Source organism: Panulirus ornatus, chromosome 64 (assembly GCF_036320965.1).
Source record: "Panulirus ornatus isolate Po-2019 chromosome 64, ASM3632096v1, whole genome shotgun sequence".
Taxonomy (NCBI): domain Eukaryota; kingdom Metazoa; phylum Arthropoda; class Malacostraca; order Decapoda; family Palinuridae; genus Panulirus; species Panulirus ornatus.
In genome coordinates this window covers 21,386,376-21,409,754 of record NC_092287.1, presented here as the reverse complement: position 1 = coordinate 21,409,754, position 23,379 = coordinate 21,386,376, and the positions used below count along the sequence as shown (strand labels likewise).

The window sequence follows — 23,379 nt, the reverse complement described above, 5'->3', positions numbered from 1 at the left end:
ACAAACAAAGGGAGGATGATAGGAACAAACAACGTGAACGGAGGATGATAGGAACAAACAAAGGGAGGATGATATGAACAAACAACGAGAACGGAGGATGATAGGAACAAACAAAGGGAGGATGATAGGAACAAACAACGAGAACGGAGGATGATAGGAACAAACAAAGGGAGGATGATATGAACAAACAACGTGAACGGAGGATGATATGAACAAACAAAGGGAGGATGATATGAACAAACAACGAGAACGGAGGATGATATGAACAAACAAAGGGAGGATGATAGGAACAAACAACGAGAACGGAGGATGATATGAACAAACAAAGGGAGGATGATATGAACAAACAACGAGAACGGAGGATGATAGGAACAAACAAAGGGAGGATGATAGGAACAAACAACGAGAACGGAGGATGATAGGAACAAACAAAGGGAGGATGATAGGAACAAACAACGTGAACGGAGGATGATAGGAACAAACAAAGGGAGGATGATAGGAACAAACAACGAGAACGGAGGATGATAGGAACAAACAAAGGGAGGATGATAGGAACAAACAACGAGAACGGAGGATGATAGGAACAAACAAAGGGAGGATGATATGAACAAACAACGTGAACGGAGGATGATATGAACAAACAAAGGGAGGATGATATGAACAAACAAAGGGAGGATGATAGGAACAAACAACGAGAACGGAGGATGATAGGAACAAACAAAGGGAGGATGATATGAACAAACAACGAGAACGGAGGATGATATGAACAAACAAAGGGAGGATGATAGGAACAAACAACGAGAACGGAGGATGATAGGAACAAACAAAGGGAGGATGATAGGAACAAACAACGAGAACGGAGGATGATCATTGGAGATCCTAGAGAAGTACAGGATGTAAGAAAGGTCATGGTTCACCGTGGGAAGGTCATGGTTCACCGTGGGAAGGTCATGGTTAATTTCTTAGTATGACGTAGGATCGTTAACCTTAGTATGACGTAGGATCGTTAACCTTAGTATGACGTAGGATCGTTAACCTTAGTATGACGTAGGATCGTTAACCTTAGTATAACGTAGGATCGTTAACCTTAGTATGACGTAGGATCGTTAACCTTAGTATGACGTAGGATCGTTAACCTTAGTATAACGCAGGATCGTTAACCTTAGTATGACGTAGGATCGTTAACCTTAGTATGACGTAGGATCGTTAACCTTAGTATGACGTAGGATCGTTAACCTTAGTATGACGTAGGATCGTTAACCTTAGTATAACGTAGGATCGTTAACCTTAGTATGACGTAGGATCGTTAACCTTAGTATGACGTAGGATCGTTAACCTTAGTATGACGTAGGATCGTTAACATTAGTATGACGTAGGATCGTTAACATTAGTATGCTAATGATACCACAATATAAAGTTTTAATTAAAGATATATTACATTAGACAGATACTATGCTCCATGTCAATGGAACTGTAAATGCCATCAGTTTGATCAAGCATTTGATCAAGAATTAATATTGTTATTGTTGCATTTGACTCACTGGATGTGAAATGGTTAAATAAGACATCCAATATGCACATATTTAACCCATCCTCTCCTCCACTGGTAATACTTAACTATAGACCTTACGACATCTCAGTTGAGGGGTTGTTTTTTTTATTTTGAGCCAAAGGATCTATAATGACCCAACTTGAGGTAACGAGAAATCAGACTTGAGTGTTATGCACGTACGGAAATTTGATTAACTTACGTGAGGTCAGCGAAAAGTTAGTAAACACTGACCACAGTTTCATCAGATTCAATGTAACTTCGTCGTAACTTCGTATAGTCTTAGGGTCCTCACCCCCAGAGCCTGGGCGGGGCCCAAGCTGCTGGATTGGGTCGTTGGTCGACCAAGCTGTTGGAAGCCGCAGCCCTCAGGCCCACATAACCCCCCCACAGCCTGGCTGGTCTGGTACACACTTTGTAGGTACTTGTCCAGTGCACTCTTGACCTTCTCTACCGTGCATCCCAGGCTGTTTCTGGTGGTAGATGGCAAGGTGTTGAAGAGTCTTGGGCGCCTGGATGTTTAAGGTGTGGGGAGGTAGAGACCAGCTTTCCAAACCATGATAAGGTGTACGTAAGGTAAGATCCCAAACCCAACTTTAAGGGGTCGTGACTAGCCTCCCATACTATGGTAACTTATACGTGAAGTAAGGTCAGGTCTCAGACTCAGCTGAAGGGAAGAAGACCCCAGTCTTAGATACAACTTTGAGGCATACGTAAGGTAAGGTGAAGGACCCTGATCCAGTTGTGGGGATTGAGAACAAAGACCCCAGTCTTAGATACAATTTTGAGGCATACGTAAGGTAAGGTGAAGGGCCCTGATCCAGTTGTGGGGATTGAGAACGAAGACCCCAGTCTTAGATACAATTTTGAGGCATACGTAAGGTAAGGTGAAGGGCCCTGATCCAGTTGTGGGGATTGAGAACAAAGACCCCAGTCTTAGATACAATTTTGAGGCATACGTAAGGTAAGGTAAAGGACCCTGATCCAGTTGTGGATATAGAGAACAACCTCAGAAAACCATCGTAAGGTCTACGTAAAGTTGGAGGAAAGGAGAGGTGTTTGAGGTGGGTGGGTGGTTGGGGTGGGTTCTCCTCCTCAGAGGTTTGGAGCGACGCCACGGGCGTCGTGTGGTGAGACGAGATACGGTACCATCGGCTGGGGGGAAAGAGAGAGAGAGAGAAGGAGTTGCCGCACTTAAAGAGAATGAACTGATGTTTCCAGGCGGAAAATGCTCAGCAACAATGGTCGTGAGTATGACATCGGAAATTAAACAGACCAGAATATCTGGCGTGTGTGCCTCTTGTCTTGAACGGTGGAGGGACCTAAGTGGGCCATCGCTGTTTGACTCACTAGAACTGGTTCCAGTTGATGTCTGACAGGAAGGAGTTGAGGAAGGAGTCAGAAGGGTGTGTTGAGAGGCAGAGACTGAGTAGAGGAGGGAGACAGAAGGGTGTGTTGAGAGGCAGAGACTGAGTAGGGGAGGGAGTCAGAAGGGTGTGTTGAGGCAGAGGCTAAGTAAGGGAGAGAGACAGAAGGGTGTGTTGAGAGGCAGAGACTGAGTAGAGGAGGGAGTCAGAAAGGTGTGTTGAAGCAGAAATTAAGAGCAGGAGGGAGTCAGAAGGGTGTGTTGAGGCAGAGGCTGAGTAGGGGAGGGAGACAGAAGGGTGTGGTGAAGCAGGGACTGAGTAGGGGTAGGAGACAGAAGGGTGTGTTGAAAGGCAGAGGCTGAATAGCGGAGGGAGACAGAAGGGTGTGTTGAAGCAGAGACTGAGTAGCGAAGGGAGACAGAAGGGTGTATTGAAGCAGAAATTGAGAGCAGGAGGGGGAGTCAGAAGGGTGTGTTGATCCGCTGAAATGGACCATACAGGAAGAAAATGCCGAGCAAACCACCAAAAATGCCTTCCCTGGGAAAGAGAGATCACACAGCCACGGACTGAAATGTGATCACAGGATAAAAAGCAAGAGCATCAAAGCGGAAACAACCGAAGCGAAGTGACACCCGGCCCAACCTTTTATCTCTCCCGTCACAAAAAAAAAAAAAGGTCATAGACAAGAGAGAGAGAGAGAGGACACTTGTACAACCCTTATGAGAACCACTGAAGGCGGTTAGCTCAGTATGTGTCTTATCAAGAGAGAGAGAGAGAGAGAGAGAGAGAGAGAGAGAGAGAGAGAGAGAGAGAGAGAGAGAGAGAGAGAGAGAGAGAGAATCGTAAGTCTTCCACTGTTCCAGAGCTACACAGATACGTACACCAGACAGACCCAAGGATCCAAGCAAGGTGATGTGGGCTTAACACAGCTTGAAATAAAAAAAAATTAATAAAAAACACAGTCTCATTATGAGCACAAGAAGCAAAGAATACGAAAGTAAAGGTTCTCTTCCCATCATCTACTCGCTCCGGCAACATTCCAAACGGAAAACAGGTAGGAAAGAAAAAAATACTTTGCAGGACTAATATGCCTGAAGAAAATTTCTTTTGGAAAGTCAAGAGGCTAAATGAACATGAATATATCATGCTTCCCATCACTAGCAACAACACGCAACCCCTCACTTTCTGCTGTAAAGACTATGATAAGGATAAACTTATTAACTCTAGCCCTTTGAGTGACCATGACTATATCATTCCAGATACTGAAGACTTAAACAATCATTCTCTCTTTGCTTTTTGAAAGCAGGTGACACGGGTCAATCAGTGATGGTTGTTACGACAGCATGACCGGGTAGGGATCAGTGGTTGAGATGGTAGCATAATATACCCTTAAGTTATGATGGTTGAATAGATGAACTTCACAGTACCCGAGAGTGGCAAGTCATGATCAAGCCAATTTTCAAGATATTTATTTTGCTCGACACATGTTCTTAGAACTTACTCCACGCATCAGTAATGTTGTCTGTAATATTAGGTACAGTCTAGATTAACTGGGTGTCCCTTAAGATTTGTAATATCAGGTACGGTCTGTACCTAGATTAACTGGGTGTCCCCTAAAATTTAGTCCATTTTCTCTTTTTTGGTCGTGCTCGAGTCTTGTATCTTTAAACATTTTAAGTGATTAACTTCTGAGACGCCTCTTGCTTAGCAAGAACAAGTTCAATTCCCCGCAATCTGTCCTTGTATGGCTTGTTACGCAAGGAAGCAATCAATTCAATTGCTCTTCGTTGCATTGTTTCTTACTTAAGAATATCCTTGTTTAAGTAGGGTGCCCAGAACTGAACACTGAATATTCGAAGTGGGATCTAACTAGACTTAGGTTATAGTGGCAATATCACATCTTTACTTTTTGTACGTAAAGTTTCAGTTAATAAGACTCAACATCCTATTTACTTTCTCGTAACCTTTATTACAGCGTTGGGAGAATTTGAAGTTGTTGGAGAGAGAGAGAGTGTGTGTGTCCTTTATCTTGTGGCCATCAACTCATGGTCAAAGTCTTCGTTGAGATTTCCAGCCTGTAACAGCTGACATTTTTGTTGACATTGCATAACATTTGTTATTTTCTTGACCCTTCTGCAAAATCATCTAGATCCTCTTGTTATCTTAGCTTATTTTCTTCGGTTGATATGGCAATGCCTATATTTGTGTCATCTGCAAATTTGGACATTAAGATCTCCTTTAGCCTTACATCAATGTCTTTCATGTGAATGAGGAAGAGTATAGGCGCAAAGAAGAATCCTTGGGCGACCCCACTAGGAACGGATGACCACCGTGATGATCCAGCATTCATTACGACCCTCTGCCTCCTACCACGTAACCAGGTTTCTTTCTGTCAAGTTTCCTGTAGACTGTAAGTTTTGATACCCCCTTACAGTCTGGACTGTAGGTCTGGCCACTTCTACAGGCTGGACTGTAGGTCTGGCCACTTCTACAGGCTGGACTGTAGGTCTGGCCACTTCTACAGGCTGGACTGTAGGTCTAGGCCACTTCTACAGGCTGGACTGTAGGTCTAGCCACTTCTACAGGCTGGACTGTAGGTCTAGCCACTTCTACAGGCTGGACTGTAGGTCTGGCCACTTCTACAGGCTGGACTGTAGGTCTAGCCACTTCTACAGGCTGGACTGTAGGTCTAGCCACTTCTACAGGCTGGACTGTAGGTCTAGCCACTTCTACAGGCTGGACTGTAGGTCTAGCCACTTCTACAGGCTGGACTATAGGTCTGGCCACTTCTACAGCTGGACTGTAGGTCTAGCCACTTCTACAGGCTGGACTGTAGGTCTGGCCACTTCTACAGCTGGACTGTAGGTCTGGCCACTTCTACAGGCTGGACTGTAGGTCTAGCCACTTCTACAGGCTGGACTGTAGGTCTGGCCACTTCTACAGCTGGACTGTAGGTCTGGCCACTTCTACAGCTGGACTGTAGGTCTGGCCACTTCTACAGGCTGGACTGTAGGTCTGGCCACTTCTACAGCTGGACTGTAGGTCTGGCCACTTCTACAGCTGGACTGTAGGTCTGGCCACTTCTACAGTCTGGACTGTAGGTCTGGCCACTTCTACAGCTGGACTGTAGGTCTGGCCACTTCTACAGTCTGGACTGCAGGTGTAGCCACTTCTACAGGCTGGACTGTAGGTCTAGCCACTTCTACAGGCTGGACTGTAGGTCTGGCCACTTCTACAGTCTGGACTGTAGGTCTAGCCACTTCTACAGGCTGGACTGTAGGTCTAGCCACTTCTACAGGCTGGACTGTAGGTCTGGCCACTTCTACAGGCTGGACTATAGGTCTGGCCACTTCTACAGTCTGGACTGTAGGTCTAGCCACTTCTACAGGCTGGACTATAGGTCTGGCCACTTCTACAGTCTGGACTGTAGGTCTAGCCACTTCTACAGGCTGGACTGTAGGTCTGGCCACTTCTACAGCTGGACTGTAGGTCTAGCCACTTCTACAGGCTGGACTATAGGTCTGGCCACTTCTACAGTCTGGACTGTAGGTCTAGCCACTTCTACAGGCTGGACTGTAGGTCTAGCCACTTCTTACAGGCTGGACTGTAGGTCTGGCCACTTCTACAGGCTGGACTATAGGTCTGGCCACTTCTACAGGCTGGACTGTAGGTCTGGCCACTTCTACAGTCTGGACTGTAGGTCTGGCCACTTCTACAGCTGGACTGTAGGTCTAGCCACTTCTACAGGCTGGACTGTAGGTCTGGCCACTTCTACAGTCTGGACTGTAGGTCTGGCCACTTCTACAGCTGGACTGTAGGTCTGGCCACTTCTACAGCTGGACTGTAGGTCTAGCCACTTCTACAGGCTGGACTGTAGGTCTGGCCACTTCTACAGCTGGACTGTAGGTCTAGCCACTTCTACAGGCTGGACTGTAGGTCTGGCCACTTCTACAGCTGGACTGTAGGTCTAGCCACTTCTACAGGCTGGACTGTAGGTCTAGCCACTTCTACAGGCTGGACTGTAGGTCTAGCCACTTCTACAGCTGGACTGTAGGTCTGGCCACTTCTACAGCTGGACTGTAGGTCTAGCCACTTCTACAGGCTGGACTGTAGGTCTAGCCACTTCTACAGGCTGGACTGTAGGTCTAGCCACTTCTACAGGCTGGACTGTAGGTCTAGCCACTTCTACAGCTGGACTGTAGGTCTAGCCACTTCTACAGGCTGGACTGTAGGTCTAGCCACTTCTACAGGCTGGACTATAGGTCTGGCCACTTCTACAGCTGGACTGTAGGTCTAGCCACTTCTACAGCTGGACTGTAGGTCTAGCCACTTCTACAGCTGGACTGTAGGTCTGGCCACTTCTACAGCTGGACTGTAGGTCTAGCCACTTCTACAGCTGGACTGTAGGTCTGGCCACTTCTACAGCTGGACTGTAGGTCTAGCCACTTCTACAGGCTGGACTGTAGGTCTGGCCACTTCTACAGCTGGACTGTAGGTCTAGCCACTTCTACAGGCTGGACTGTAGGTCTAGCCACTTCTACAGGCTGGACTGTAGGTCTAGCCACTTCTACAGGCTGGACTGTAGGTCTAGCCACTTCTACAGGCTGGACTGTAGGTCTGGCCACTTCTACAGCTGGACTGTAGGTCTAGCCACTTCTACAGGCTGGACTGTAGGTCTGGCCACTTCTACAGCTGGACTGTAGGTCTAGCCACTTCTACAGGCTGGACTGTAGGTCTAGCCACTTCTACAGGCTGGACTGTAGGTCTAGCCACTTCTACAGGCTGGACTGTAGGTCTGGCCACTTCTACAGCTGGACTGTAGGTCTAGCCACTTCTACAGGCTGGACTGTAGGTCTAGCCACTTCTACAGGCTGGACTGTAGGTCTAGCCACTTCTACAGGCTGGACTGTAGGTCTGGCCACTTCTACAGCTGGACTGTAGGTCTGGCCACTTCTACAGCTGGACTGTAGGTCTAGCCACTTCTACAGGCTGGACTGTAGGTCTGGCCACTTCTACAGTCTGGACTGTAGGTCTAGCCACTTCTACAGGCTGGACTGTAGGTCTAGCCACTTCTACAGGCTGGACTGTAGGTCTAGCCACTTCTACAGGCTGGACTGTAGGTCTGGCCACTTCTACAGCTGGACTGTAGGTCTAGCCACTTCTACAGGCTGGACTGTAGGTCTAGCCACTTCTACAGCTGGACTGTAGGTCTAGCCACTTCTACAGGCTGGACTGTAGGTCTAGCCACTTCTACAGGCTGGACTGTAGGTCTAGCCACTTCTACAGGCTGGACTGTAGGTCTGGCCACTTCTACAGCTGGACTGTAGGTCTAGCCACTTCTACAGGCTGGACTGTAGGTCTAGCCACTTCTACAGCTGGACTGTAGGTCTAGCCACTTCTACAGGCTGGACTGTAGGTCTAGCCACTTCTACAGGCTGGACTGTAGGTCTGGCCACTTCTACAGGCTGGACTGTAGGTCTGGCCACTTCTACAGTCTGGACTGTAGGTCTAGCCACTTCTACAGGCTGGACTGTAGGTCTGGCCACTTCTACAGGCTGGACTATAGGTCTGGCCACTTCTACAGCTGGACTGTAGGTCTAGCCACTTCTACAGGCTGGACTATAGGTCTGGCCACTTCTACAGGCTGGACTATAGGTCTGGCCACTTCTACAGGCTGGACTGTAGGTCTAGCCACTTCTACAGGCTGGACTGTAGGTCTGGCCACTTCTACAGCTGGACTGTAGGTCTGGCCACTTCTACAGCTGGACTGTAGGTCTAGCCACTTCTACAGGCTGGACTGTAGGTCTGGCCACTTCTACAGGCTGGACTATAGGTCTGGCCACTTCTACAGCTGGACTGTAGGTCTGGCCACTTCTACAGCTGGACTGTAGGTCTGGCCACTTCTACAGCTGGACTGTAGGTCTGGCCACTTCTACAGGCTGGACTGTAGGTCTGGCCACTTCTACAGCTGGACTGTAGGTCTGGCCACTTCTACAGCTGGACTGTAGGTCTAGCCACTTCTACAGGCTGGACTGTAGGTCTAGCCACTTCTACAGGCTGGACTGTAGGTCTAGCCACTTCTACAGGCTGGACTATAGGTCTGGCCACTTCTACAGGCTGGACTGTAGGTCTGGACACTTATACGGTCTGAACTGTAGGTCTGGCCACTTCTACAGGCTGGACTGTAGGTCTGGCCACTTCTACAGGCTGGACTGTAGGTCTGGCCACTTCTACAGGCTGGACTGTAGGTCTGGCCACTTCTACAGTCTGGACTGTAGGTCTGGACACTTATACGGTCTGAACTGTATGTCTGGACACTTCTACAGTTGGACTGTAGGTCTAGCCACTTCTACAGGCTGGACTGTAGGTCTGGCCACTTCTACAGGCTGGACTGTAGGTCTGGCCACTTCTACAGTCTGGACTGCAGGTGTAGCCACTTCTACAGATGCCCCATTAGCCACATCAACAGATGCCCCCATTAGCCACATCAACAGATGCCCCCATTAGCCACATCAACAGATGCCCCATTTGCCACATCAACAGATGCCCCCATTAACCACATCAACAGATGCCCCCATTAGCCACATCAACAGATGCCCCATTAGCCACATCAACAGATACCCCATTAGCCACATCAACAGATGCCCCCATTAGCCACATCAACAGATGCCCCCATTAGCCACATCAACAGATGCCCCCATTAACCACATCAACAGATGCCCCCATTAGCCACATCAACAGATGCCCCATTAGCCACATCAACAGATACCCCATTAACCACATCAACAGATGCCCCCATTAACCACATCAACAGATGACAACAGATAATGTCAGGACTGTGATCAGGGACACACGTCATCATTACACACAAGGCGGGGGTTTATTTCCCTGGGACAACCCATGGGACGAAATATCCCAGGGACGGTCTCTCTCTCTCTCTCTCTCTCTCTCTCTCTCTCTCTCTCTCTCTCTCTCTCTCTCTCTCTCTCTCTCTCTCTCCCTCCCAGACGATCACGCGAAAACGGAAACGACTTTGGAAGACGAGCATACAATATTGCACCGTGATATCCGGACTTCCACTGATATGGATTTACCCTGGCGGCCTCCTCCTCCTCTGCCACAGTCCAGCCATAGGAGTGGAAGAAGAGATTACTCCCGGGAATTGCTGGATTACCGGAGGGCGTCCAGGAGCCTGGCTCATCTATCTACAGGGACAATCCCTCCTCCTCCTTCCTTCCTCCTCCGCCTGTCACTCATACGTACATAATGTTTCAGGCAATACAATACGTGTGTGGCTGGCCTGACATGACTGGCAGTGAGTGATCCGACGTGACTGGTGTGTGGCAGTGGCTGATCCGACGTGACTGGTGTGTGGCAGTGAGTGATCCGACGTGACTGGTGTGTGGCAGTGACTGACCCGACGTGACTGGTGTGTGGCAGTGACTGATCCGATGTGACTGGTGTGTGGCAGTGGCTGACCCGACGTGACTGGTGTGTGGCAGTGGCTGATCCGACGTGACTGGTGTGTGGCAGTGACTGGCCCGACGTGACTAGTGTGTGGCAGTGAGTGATCCGACGTGACTGGTGTGTGGCAGTGAGTGATCCGACGTGACTGGTGTGTGGCAGTGACTGACCCGACATGACTTGTTGCGTTGGAGTGACTGACGATTAAGGGTGGCTGGGTTCGACATGACTGGTGACTGGCCAAACCTGACTGGAGCCTAGGCTGCTCTCTGTCTCTCTCCTCTGTTGACTGGAGGTCAGCCCCTGACTGAGCTCTATTCATTCTGTTAATGGGGAGCAACCTAGTTTGACCTCTGTTGACCCGTTGAGGCTTGTTTGACCTCTGGTGGCCGGAGGGAGCTCAAAACCTGACCTCTTCTGAGCGAGGGCAGTCAAGTCTGACCTCGGGTCACCGGAAGGAGCCAAGCTTGACCTCTAATGACCTGGGGGCAGCGCTCACTGACCTCAGTGTCAAGATGTCGCCCCCCCTAAAAAAAAAATGGGGGTAAAAACACTTTTGGTTGGGCCAAAAACTGAAGTATTTGAAACCCTCGTAAACAATGTCTTTTTTCTTGATCTCTGCTTCTCAATATTGGTGGAATTCACTCACAAAAAAAAAAAAGAGATTATATGAAAACAGAAGAATCACATTATCCATAAATGATACTTGATAATCGGAGTAATTAGGCTGATAATCAACTTAATAGGCCCTATTGAGGGGCTGTTCATGAGCGTGGACATTGGTCACACTCATAAAGGTCATAGGTCACCAGCCAATGGAAGCCGTGGCAACACACGACCTCTGCTGACCTGAAGCAGTGCTGTCTGATCTCTGGTGAGGAGGAGGAGGAGGAGCCCAACCTGACACCTGAGTGGTGAGGGAGGTGAGGAGGAGGAGGAGGAACCCAGCCTGACACCTGAGTGGTGAGGGAGGTGAGGAGGAGAGGAGCCCAGCCTGACACCAGAGTGGTGAGGGAGGTGAGGAGGAGGAGGAGGAGGAGCCCAGCCTGACACCTGAGTGGTGAGGGAGGTGAGGAGGAGGAGGAGGAGCCCAGCCTGACACCTGAGTGGTGAGGGAGGAGGTGAGGAGGAGGAGGAGGAGCCCAGCCTGACACCTGAGTGGTGAGGGAGGTGAGGAGGAGGAGGAGGAGCTCAGCCTGACACCTGAGTGGTGAGGGAGGTGAGGAGGAGGAGGAGGAGAAGCCCAGCCTGACACCTGAGTGGTGAGGGAGGTGAGGAGGAGGAGGAGGAGGAGCCCAGCCTGACACCTGAGTGGTGAGGGAGGTGAGGAGGAGAGGAGGAGCCCAGCCTGACACCTGAGTGGTGAGGGAGGTGAGGAGGAGGAGGAGGAGGAGCCCAGCCTGACACCTCCCTTGACCCTCACTAACTTGAGTGGTAGATCCTAAAATGGCAGTGTACCTGGCGTTCCCATAATTTCTCCTTCTGCTCAACCTTGCCATTCTCTGCGGTGTGTGTGTGCGTGTGTGTGTGTGTGTGTGTGTGTGTGTGTGTGTGTGTGTGTGTGTGTGCGCCTGTACCATCAGAGCGACAGCACCCGTTCATTTCTTGCCTCATAGCGACGCCAAGAATGACATCTTTTTGTCCTTTTTTTTTTGCCATTTTTGTGGCGAAGGGAACCATTATGATACTCTTGTGATTACACGAACAAACACTAATGGGAAGTCCTCCTTTTTTCTTTTTTTCATTTAGTTGTTCTCGTGGCCGCCAGAGTCCTTGGCCATTTTTCCCCTTTATTGTCACATTTTCCCGGAGAGTCTCGTTGTCCCAATGGTCCATATTTCGCTCCCCCCTCTTGGCGGGGTGGTGGTGTAAACTCCTCTTCGCCCCATCCCCACCAAACCCCTGGCAAGCCACAACCACACAGAAAACTAGACCAAGGCCGCCCGGACATTAATGCTACAACATCCTTAGCTCAAATGTATGCCAGGGGTACGTCCGTAATTATGATGGTAGTCATTTCTAAGTGTACGTTCGTACTTATGATGGTAGTCATTTCTAAGTGTACGTCCGTCATTATGATGGTAGTCATTTCTAAGTGTACGTCCGTAATTATGATGGTAGTCATTTCACTAGTGATGGGATTAATATGACTGAAAACTACTATATACAATCGTGAACACAAAAGTCTTGGTGTATACCCTGTCCAGGGTATACCCAGCCCTCTGTCTCATCAGAGAGACAGAGCGTGGAACACTCCCGAGCCAAGATGTACCCAGCCATCTGTCTCAATAGACAGAGACGGAGTCTGGGACACTCCTGATCTAAACTGCACCGAGCCTTCTGTCTCAACAGACAGAGATGGAGTCTGGGACACTCTTAGCACAAACTGTACCCGAACCTCTGTCTCAACAGACAGAGACAGAGCCTGGTACACTCCTGATCTAAACTGCACCGAGCCTTCTGTCTCAACAGACAGAGATGGAGTCTGGGACACTCCTGATCTAAACTGCACCGAGCCTTCTGTCTCAACAGACAGAGATGGAGTCTGGGACACTCCTGATCTAAACTGCACCGAGCCTTCTGTCTCAACAGACAGAGATGGAGTCTGGGACACTCCTGATCTAAACTGCACCGAGCCTTCTGTCTCAACAGACAGAGATGGAGTCTGGGACACTCCTGATCTAAACTGCACCGAGCCTTCTGTCTCAACAGACAGAGATGGAGTCTGGGACACTCCTGATCTAAACTGCACCGAGCCTTCTGTCTCAACAGACAGAGATGGAGTCTGGGACACTCCTGATCTAAACTGCACCGAGCCTTCTGTCTCAACAGACAGAGATGGAGTCTGGGACACTCCTGATCTAAACTGCACCGAGCCTTCTGTCTCAACAGACAGAGATGGAGTCTGGGACACTCCTGATCTAAACTGCACCGAGCCTTCTGTCTCAACAGACAGAGATGGAGTCTGGGACACTCCTGATCTAAACTGCACCGAGCCTTCTGTCTCAACAGACAGAGATGGAGTCTGGGACACTCCTGATCTAAACTGCACCGAGCCTTCTGTCTCAACAGACAGAGATGGAGTCTGGGACACTCCTGATCTAAACTGCACCGAGCCTTCTGTCTCAACAGACAGAGATGGAGTCTGGGACACTCCTGATCTAAACTGCACCGAGCCTTCTGTCTCAACAGACAGAGATGGAGTCTGGGACACTCCTGATCTAAACTGCACCGAGCCTTCTGTCTCAACAGACAGAGATGGAGTCTGGGACACTCCTGATCTAAACTGCACCGAGCCTTCTGTCTCAACAGACAGAGATGGAGTCTGGGACACTCCTGATCTAAACTGCACCGAGCCTTCTGTCTCAACAGACAGAGATGGAGTCTGGGACACTCCTGATCTAAACTGCACCGAGCCTTCTGTCTCAACAGACAGAGATGGAGTCTGGGACACTCCTGATCTAAACTGCACCGAGCCTTCTGTCTCAACAGACAGAGATGGAGTCTGGGACACTCCTGATCTAAACTGCACCGAGCCTTCTGTCTCAACAGACAGAGATGGAGTCTGGGACACTCCTGATCTAAACTGCACCGAGCCTTCTGTCTCAACAGACAGAGATGGAGTCTGGGACACTCCTGATCTAAACTGCACCGAGCCTTCTGTCTCAACAGACAGAGATGGAGTCTGGGACACTCCTGATCTAAACTGCACCGAGCCTTCTGTCTCAACAGACAGAGATGGAGTCTGGGACACTCCTGATCTAAACTGCACCGAGCCTTCTGTCTCAACAGACAGAGATGGAGTCTGGGACACTCCTGATCTAAACTGCACCGAGCCTTCTGTCTCAACAGACAGAGATGGAGTCTGGGACACTCCTGATCTAAACTGCACCGAGCCTTCTGTCTCAACAGACAGAGATGGAGTCTGGGACACTCCTGATCTAAACTGCACCGAGCCTTCTGTCTCAACAGACAGAGATGGAGTCTGGGACACTCCTGATCTAAACTGCACCGAGCCTTCTGTCTCAACAGACAGAGATGGAGTCTGGGACACTCCTGATCTAAACTGCACCGAGCCTTCTGTCTCAACAGACAGAGATGGAGTCTGGGACACTCCTGATCTAAACTGCACCGAGCCTTCTGTCTCAACAGACAGAGATGGAGTCTGGGACACTCCTGATCTAAACTGCACCGAGCCTTCTGTCTCAACAGACAGAGATGGAGTCTGGGACACTCCTGATCTAAACTGCACCGAGCCTTCTGTCTCAACAGACAGAGATGGAGTCTGGGACACTCCTGATCTAAACTGCACCGAGCCTTCTGTCTCAACAGACAGAGATGGAGTCTGGGACACTCCTGATCTAAACTGCACCGAGCCTTCTGTCTCAACAGACAGAGATGGAGTCTGGGACACTCCTGATCTAAACTGCACCGAGCCTTCTGTCTCAACAGACAGAGATGGAGTCTGGGACACTCCTGATCTAAACTGCACCGAGCCTTCTGTCTCAACAGACAGAGATGGAGTCTGGGACACTCCTGATCTAAACTGCACCGAGCCTTCTGTCTCAACAGACAGAGATGGAGTCTGGGACACTCCTGATCTAAACTGCACCGAGCCTTCTGTCTCAACAGACAGAGATGGAGTCTGGGACACTCCTGATCTAAACTGCACCGAGCCTTCTGTCTCAACAGACAGAGATGGAGTCTGGGACACTCCTGATCTAAACTGCACCGAGCCTTCTGTCTCAACAGACAGAGATGGAGTCTGGGACACTCCTGATCTAAACTGCACCGAGCCTTCTGTCTCAACAGACAGAGATGGAGTCTGGGACACTCCTGATCTAAACTGCACCGAGCCTTCTGTCTCAACAGACAGAGATGGAGTCTGGGACACTCCTGATCTAAACTGCACCGAGCCTTCTGTCTCAACAGACAGAGATGGAGTCTGGGACACTCCTGATCTAAACTGCACCGAGCCTTCTGTCTCAACAGACAGAGATGGAGTCTGGGACACTCCTGATCTAAACTGCACCGAGCCTTCTGTCTCAACAGACAGAGATGGAGTCTGGGACACTCCTGATCTAAACTGCACCGAGCCTTCTGTCTCAACAGACAGAGATGGAGTCTGGGACACTCCTGATCTAAACTGCACCGAGCCTTCTGTCTCAACAGACAGAGATGGAGTCTGGGACACTCCTGATCTAAACTGCACCGAGCCTTCTGTCTCAACAGACAGAGATGGAGTCTGGGACACTCCTGATCTAAACTGCACCGAGCCTTCTGTCTCAACAGACAGAGATGGAGTCTGGGACACTCCTGATCTAAACTGCACCGAGCCTTCTGTCTCAACAGACAGAGATGGAGTCTGGGACACTCCTGATCTAAACTGCACCGAGCCTTCTGTCTCAACAGACAGAGATGGAGTCTGGGACACTCCTGATCTAAACTGCACCGAGCCTTCTGTCTCAACAGACAGAGATGGAGTCTGGGACACTCCTGATCTAAACTGCACCGAGCCTTCTGTCTCAACAGACAGAGATGGAGTCTGGGACACTCCTGATCTAAACTGCACCGAGCCTTCTGTCTCAACAGACAGAGATGGAGTCTGGGACACTCCTGATCTAAACTGCACCGAGCCTTCTGTCTCAACAGACAGAGATGGAGTCTGGGACACTCCTGATCTAAACTGCACCGAGCCTTCTGTCTCAACAGACAGAGATGGAGTCTGGGACACTCCTGATCTAAACTGCACCGAGCCTTCTGTCTCAACAGACAGAGATGGAGTCTGGGACACTCCTGATCTAAACTGCACCGAGCCTTCTGTCTCAACAGACAGAGATGGAGTCTGGGACACTCCTGATCTAAACTGCACCGAGCCTTCTGTCTCAACAGACAGAGATGGAGTCTGGGACACTCCTGATCTAAACTGCACCGAGCCTTCTGTCTCAACAGACAGAGATGGAGTCTGGGACACTCCTGATCTAAACTGTTCATCCACAATTTCACACGCCTTTTAGGGTGACGTTTGAACTCAACAATATTCAATTCGTGAAAGAATTAGTAGTGCTCTGGATGATATCGTCATCCGTTGTTTTTCTCTAGTCTTGAAGGTCAGCAGGATCCCGCCTGTCAATCTTCTGCATGTGACAACCGTTGTTTTATCGTGTTCGCTGAAGGTTTTGGTCGTTAGTCATGATTCCCCGAGATCTTTCACATTAATCATCTGGTTTACGATAGAATGTGTCTGTCCGGCAGTCTGTGTTGTTTCTGATTTCTTCATCTGACCAATACCGTAGGAGTTGAAATTTACCTCCAATGAAAATCACGTAGTTCTCAATTGCCCAATTAAAGACTTCGTTTCTGTCACTTTCTAGCCTTTCCGCATCATCTATTGACTTGATATCAATGCTTATTCTTGTATCATCTACGAAGGATGTTATGGAACTGTGGCTCTTGTTTCCGTCGATGTCAGGTCTAAGAGTGAGGACCAAGATGGGTTGCACGTACAGTTCCCTGAGGGAGACTGAGCTCCTCACTACAGCGACACAACTATGTGTTGTGATCTGTTGGTTTAACAAGTTGTAAATCTCTCTCTCTCTCTCTCTCTCTCTCTCTCTCTCTCTCTCTCTCTCTCTCTCTCTCTCTCTCTCTCTCTCTTCTCTCTCAATCTCTCCGGTTATTCCCATCTTTCGCGTTTCTCCTCCATCTTGGTACTGTAACCCCGTGCATTTCCCTGCCCCACCCTTGTATTGTAATCCCGTACCCTTCCTCCCTCCACTCCATGGTACTGTAACCACGTACATTCCTTCCCCTCCATGGTACTGTAACTCCGTACCTCTCCTCACCTACCCTGGTATTGCAACCTCTTATATTCTCTCTCTCATCTTGGCATAGTAACGCCGCGCCTTCCCTCCTCCACCCATGGTGTTGTAACCCTGTGCCTTCCCTCCTCCACCCTTGTATTGTAACCCTGAACCTTCCCTCCCCTACCATTATATTGTAACCTTGAACCTTCCCTCCCTCACCCTTGTATTGCAACCCCGTATTTTACCTCGCTCATCCCGGCATAGTAACGCCGTGCCTTCCCGCCTCCCCACTCCTGGCATAGTAACCCTCTATCTACCCCTCCTCTACCAGTTTATCGAGCACCTGACACACGTCAAAAGATTGCCACTACAGACGATCAAGTCAAGCTATATTTGGAGGCTAAATCACTAAATAGTTATATGCAAATTAACCCTATCTTCATATGGATGTGTTTACTACCACTAAGTCATTCCCTAAAAACACAACAGGAAAACTTAAAACTAGTCCTTTTTTACCCCCTCTTCTATTGAGTAACATACTAATCACTCAAACTAATAATCAGATTCATGCCTTACATAAATGTTTTGATGGGAACAAGAGGCAAAATTGTTGTAGTTAACATTATGTATATGTCCCGTTCAAATCTTACCTGTGTTTGGTACGTGATGTCTGAGTGCACCTGCCAACACGCCGTACCTCCTCACCCTTTGCAACGACTGTTTTCAAACTCTCAAGATTATTTCTGTATGAACACAACAGAACACAGTGATGTAAGTCCCACTATATCCGTCTCCTGTGAGCTATCACTTGCGAGAAAGCCCTTAAAGATGGTTTCGAGTGCTGACACCCTGATCCTCTTCACTTCTTTGTCGTGTACTGGGAAACTAAACAAATGTTTATCTAGAGTTGTTTGGCAACTCATGAACCCATAGTCATTACCCTTACAGAATGTTACATTCACTCATCAAATCTGTGTGACTTTAATTCATCCATTTGATCTGATTTTCCTCTCTAATCTCCGCACAGTATGGCCAGCGCGATCGTCCATCTGCTGATACAAGGGGCTGATTACTTAGTGGCGTGGTAGAAAAGTCTTAAAGATCTGAATGGGATCCCTACCAATAGAAAATCTAACTTTAGACACTTTGCCGCTAGATTCTGACACGAAGCGAGGCATCAGTGCACGCACGCCAACCCTTTCGCACTGGTCGCTTTCCGACACATCACCGTAATACTTCCCTCCTTTAGCGTAACAATTTGACTACATCATCATCACTCTACCACCATCAACTCTAAATGGAGATGATCCATTTGTGATACGACACAGTCAAGTCCTATACTAGAGAAAGACAATGTGGCACCCAAGTCCACAGTACTAGGAAAAGAAACCACGGCCATGTGGTTGGCCTTGGAGAACGCAAGAGGGAGGGAGGGTTTAATGCCCAAGGCTCACGCATACCAGCGACACAGACGATACGGCGTGGCATATCGCTTATGTAATCCACCAGCGACATAGACGTTCAGTGATCAGTAAGTAACAGGATTCTGTTCCCCTTCCTGCATCTGTACGTAACTGGTTAAGTTGAAAATCATTGATATACGTCTTTCTCCGCCACCACCCAAGAGGGATTCAGGACAGTTGGTACCCCTGGCACTGTACGTCATCGTTACGTTACGCTAACGTAAGAGTTACGAAGAGGAGCGTACGAACCAAAACATCGTTCTCTTATCGCTTCCAGTAACAGAGATCTACTGATGTATCAAGCTGTTCGGTTATTTCGGGGGCCATGGTTTGAGGCGTGTGAGCATTCACGAAACAGGTCTTGATAAAGATGTTTGTACACTAACCACCTCTGGTTTTCTACATACCTTCTGTGTCCACGCTGTCAGGGTGTTGAGAGAGGCGCCACACGTGACTACACAACCCGACGTCAAAAAGAGATTTTTTTTACGGTGGTATCCCACAACACAGAGGGTAGATACTAGCCAGAAATATGGAGTGAAGTACATAAAAGTCTTTTGATATGTTTGCCAAAAGTTAGGTCGGTGTGTGACAACAGGCGTGTGTGTGTGTGTGTGTGTGTGTGTGTGTGTGTTGTCAACAGGACATCTCTGAAAATGTGAAAGTATTCAATGCGATATACGTCAATGTTCCAAGTCCCACCCCAATATTGATCCGTCGTTCTGTTTATGTTCTTCTGAACGGCTCCCAGCTCCTCTGTGCAGTTCAGGTCCGTCCCTCCCTACTGCAACCTCCTCCTCCTCCTACTCCTCCTCCTCCTCCTCCTCCTCCTCCTCCAGCTCTGCCGCCACACATCTCGCTATCATCCTGATCCCAGGACCTGCTCAGCCTACGGGAAGGATGTCCTGATCAAATCAGGCTTTATGGCCTATCGAACACGTACACCCGACCTGCTGAAATCACCTCGCCTGACTTATCTGTAAGTAGCAGGTAGACATAACAGGAGGTTCGTTCAATCCAGGAATGCTGATTACTAATGTTTCCCTCATCCTCAAGGCCATTTTGGGGCTGCCTGCGCTCCTCCGCTACCACCCCCGTGGCTCGGCGCAGCCCGGCCCTACACAGAAATACCCCGTGCGTTGGTTAATTAGCAAGCCAATCGTGCATGCCTGGATCTGAGACACGTCCGCCTTCTGTCTCCAGGTTGATCACAGTCATGGGGGACTCCGTGGTGCCTCCTCATCTTCCATCCCGACGCCTCCTCCGAGGCAGGAACCCTGCGGGGTTTCGCGAACGCTCCGTCTTCTGCAGGAGTAACCTTAAACTATGGGATGTACGTATGGACATGCGTCTCTTCCTCCTGCAGCACAGTGCACTAGCGGCAACCGCCCACGAACTCAGAATTTCAGCAACGCCCCCTCCCTCTGGCAGAAACTCCACAAAACCGGACATCCATGCACTCATCTGTGGAATGCTTGCCTCACCGGCCACGCGCAACTTTTCAACTCTCCGGCAGCAGCATCTCAGGGATGCCTTCCTCATTTCCCGCAACTGCATCTGCAGCAGCACCACAGGAACCCTACCTACCACTTGTTGAAGCTAATCCCAAGTTATATCACGTCTGTACTTATAGAACATTACTTTACCTAATCCTGCACCACTTGCTAAAGCTAATCCCAAATTATATCACGTCTGTACTTATAGAACATCACTTTACCTAATCCTGCACCACTTGCTAAAGCTAATCCCAAATTATATCACGTCTGTACTTACAGAACATCACTTTACCTAATCCTGCACCACTTGCTAAAGCTAATCCCAAGTTATATCACGTCTGTACTTATAGAACATCACTTTACCAAATCCTGCACCACTTGTTGAAGCTAATCCCAAGCTATATCACGTCTGTACTTACTTAACATCACTTTACCTAATCCTGCACCACTTGCTGAAGCTAATCCCAAGTTATATCACGTCTGTACCTACAGAACATCACTTTACCTAATCCTGCACCACTTGCTGAAGCTAATCCCAAGTTATATCACGTCTGTACCTACAGAACATCACTTTACCTAATCCTGCACCACTTGCTAAAGCTAATCTCAAGCTATATCACGTCTGTACTTACTTAACGTCACTTTATTCAATCCTGCATCACTTGCTAAAGCTAATCCCAAGTTATATCACGTCTGTACTCATCCAATCAAGCATCGTATTGTATATTATCCATGTTTTCAGACCAGTCTCTTTTCACAACTACAAAAGGGGAGTTAGACACGTAGGAATAACTATTGAAGTATATTTCTCTTGTTCGGTACGAATCAAGTATTTCTGTTGTTTCCAGAATCCCCCACCTCTGATCCTTTACACGACCCTATACTTCTTTGTTTTTCACGACCCCACACCTCTGTTCCTTAACATGACCCTACACTTCTCTCCTCTTCACGACGCCACACTTCTGTTCCTTAACACGACCCTACACTTCTGTCTTCACGACGCCACACTTCTGTTCCTTAACACGACCCTACACTTCTCTCTTCTTCATGACGCCACACTTCTGTTCCTTAACATGACCCAACACTTCTCTCTTCTTCACGACGCCACACTTCTGTTCCTTAACATGACCCTACACTTCTCCCTTCTTCACGACGCCGCACTTCTGTTCCTTAACATGACCCCACACTTCTCTCTTCTTCACGACCCCACACTTCTGTTCCTTAACACGACCCTACACTTCTCTCTTCTTCACGACGCCACACTTCTGTTCCTTAACACGACCCTACAGTTGTTTCCTTCAAAATGACCTTACAATTCTGTTCCTCAATACGATCCCATATTTCTCTGTTTTTGAAGATCACACACCACTGTTCTTACCGCGACACCACAATTCTCTGTTCTTCTGGACGACCCTACACATTTGCTCAAAACGACCCAATAGTCTGTTAAGAACGATTCTGTTCATTTCTTCATCACGACTTCCCACATGTGTTCTTCAAGACGGTCCCAGCTTTCTCTGTTCTTCTGGACGACCCAGAATTTCTGTTCTTTACAGTACGACCACAAACTCTTGTTGTTTTGGACGACAGAACACATTTCTGTTATACAGAACGACCCCAGCAACTTTCCCTCTTCAGAAGGATCCTATACCTCTGGTTTTCAGGACAATTCCACATTTTTCTGTTCACAGAACGACCTCGTTTTTCCCTTCATTTTAATCAACCCCAAATTGTTCTCGTATGTTAGGACGACCCCCAGCCTTCACTCTTCTAAAAAGGGCTCCACGTTTTTCTACTACTTCAGACGACCCTACCCTTCTACCTTGAGCCAAAAGGCTCCACCTTTCCCTCGAACAGAGCTATCTCACACTTCCTATCCTACAGAACGACTCCTCACCTCACGGATTTACAGAACGTCCTCTCACTTTGTCCTAAAGGACGACCCCTTACTGCTCAGTCACTTAGGACGATCCACATTTCAGTGTCCCTCAGGACGACCCTACACTTCAGTGTCACTCAGGATGACCTCCCACTCAATTGTCTATCAGGACGACCCCACATTACACTGTCCCTCAGCACGTCCCCACACTACACTGTCCCTCAGCACGTCCCCACATTACACTGTCCCTCAGCACGTCCCCACACTACACTGTCCCTCAGCACGTCCCCACACCACACTGTCCCTCAGCACGTCCCCACACCACACTGTCCCTCAGCACGTCCCCACACTACACTGTCCCTCAGCACGTCCCCACACTACACTGTCCCTCAGCACGTCCCCACACCACACTGTCCCTCAGCACGTCCCCACACTACACTGTCCCTCAGCACGTCCCCACACCACACTGTCCCTCAGCACGTCACCACACTACACTGTCCCTCAGCACGTCCCCACACTACACTGTCCCTCAGCACGTCCCCACACTACACTGTCCCTCAGCACGTCCCCACACTACACTGTCCCTCAGCACGTCCCCACACTACACTGTCCCTCAGCACGTCCCCACACTACACTGTCCCTCAGCACGTCCCCACACTACACTGTCCCTCAGCACGTCCCCACACTACACTGTCCCTCAGCACGTACCCACACTACACTGTCCCTCAGCACGTCCCCACACCACACTGTCCCTCAGCACGTCCCCACACTACACTGTCCCTCAGCACGTCCCCACACTACACTGTCCCTCAGCACGTCCCCACACTACACTGTCCCTCAGCACGTCCCCACACTACAATATCCCTCAAGACGACCCCACACTTTGCCTCAGAACCATCCCAAATTTCACTGTGCCCCAAGACGACCCCGACACTTCAATTTGCCTCATGACGATCCTACATCATCATCCTAAGCTGCAGGGCAGTAAAGTGACTTACACCAGTGTTGTCTCGCCCGGTGGGCGTGAGTGAGAACATCTTCAAACAAACATTACACTTTATGGCTCCGTTGATGGCTGGTGGTAAGATGAAGACGAGGGCTTCCCAGACTCACCTCCTTCACCTCCATAAGCAGCACATCACCACCTTCGTCCTTACATAAAGCCGGAGTTCACTATATACTTACTGACACTTGATGTTCTTTCTCGAATGATTACGGCGCTCGGGAGAGAAATGCAACGATCTTACTGAACCATGACTGAGGCATGTACATTGTGTCGTGTTGGCCTCCACCAGCACTGCTGTATGTTGATCTCCACCAACACTGCTGTATGTTGATCTCCACCAGCACTGCTG

The 23,379-nt window shown here is 49.0% G+C and overlaps 1 protein-coding gene across 4 annotated transcripts in view; it reads right to left on the bottom strand.

The window, feature by feature from the left end:
• LOC139746301 (uncharacterized) overlaps nt 1-18,070 on the bottom strand; it is a 114,468-nt gene extending 96,398 nt beyond the window's left edge. For all 4 annotated transcript variants that reach the window (XM_071657406.1, XM_071657412.1, XM_071657407.1 and 1 more), the window contains exon 1: nt 17,837-18,070. The gene's annotated coding sequence lies outside the window, so the exon portion shown is untranslated. The remainder of the gene's footprint in view (nt 1-17,836) is intronic.
• Nucleotides 18,071-23,379: the final 5,309 nt, after the last annotated feature.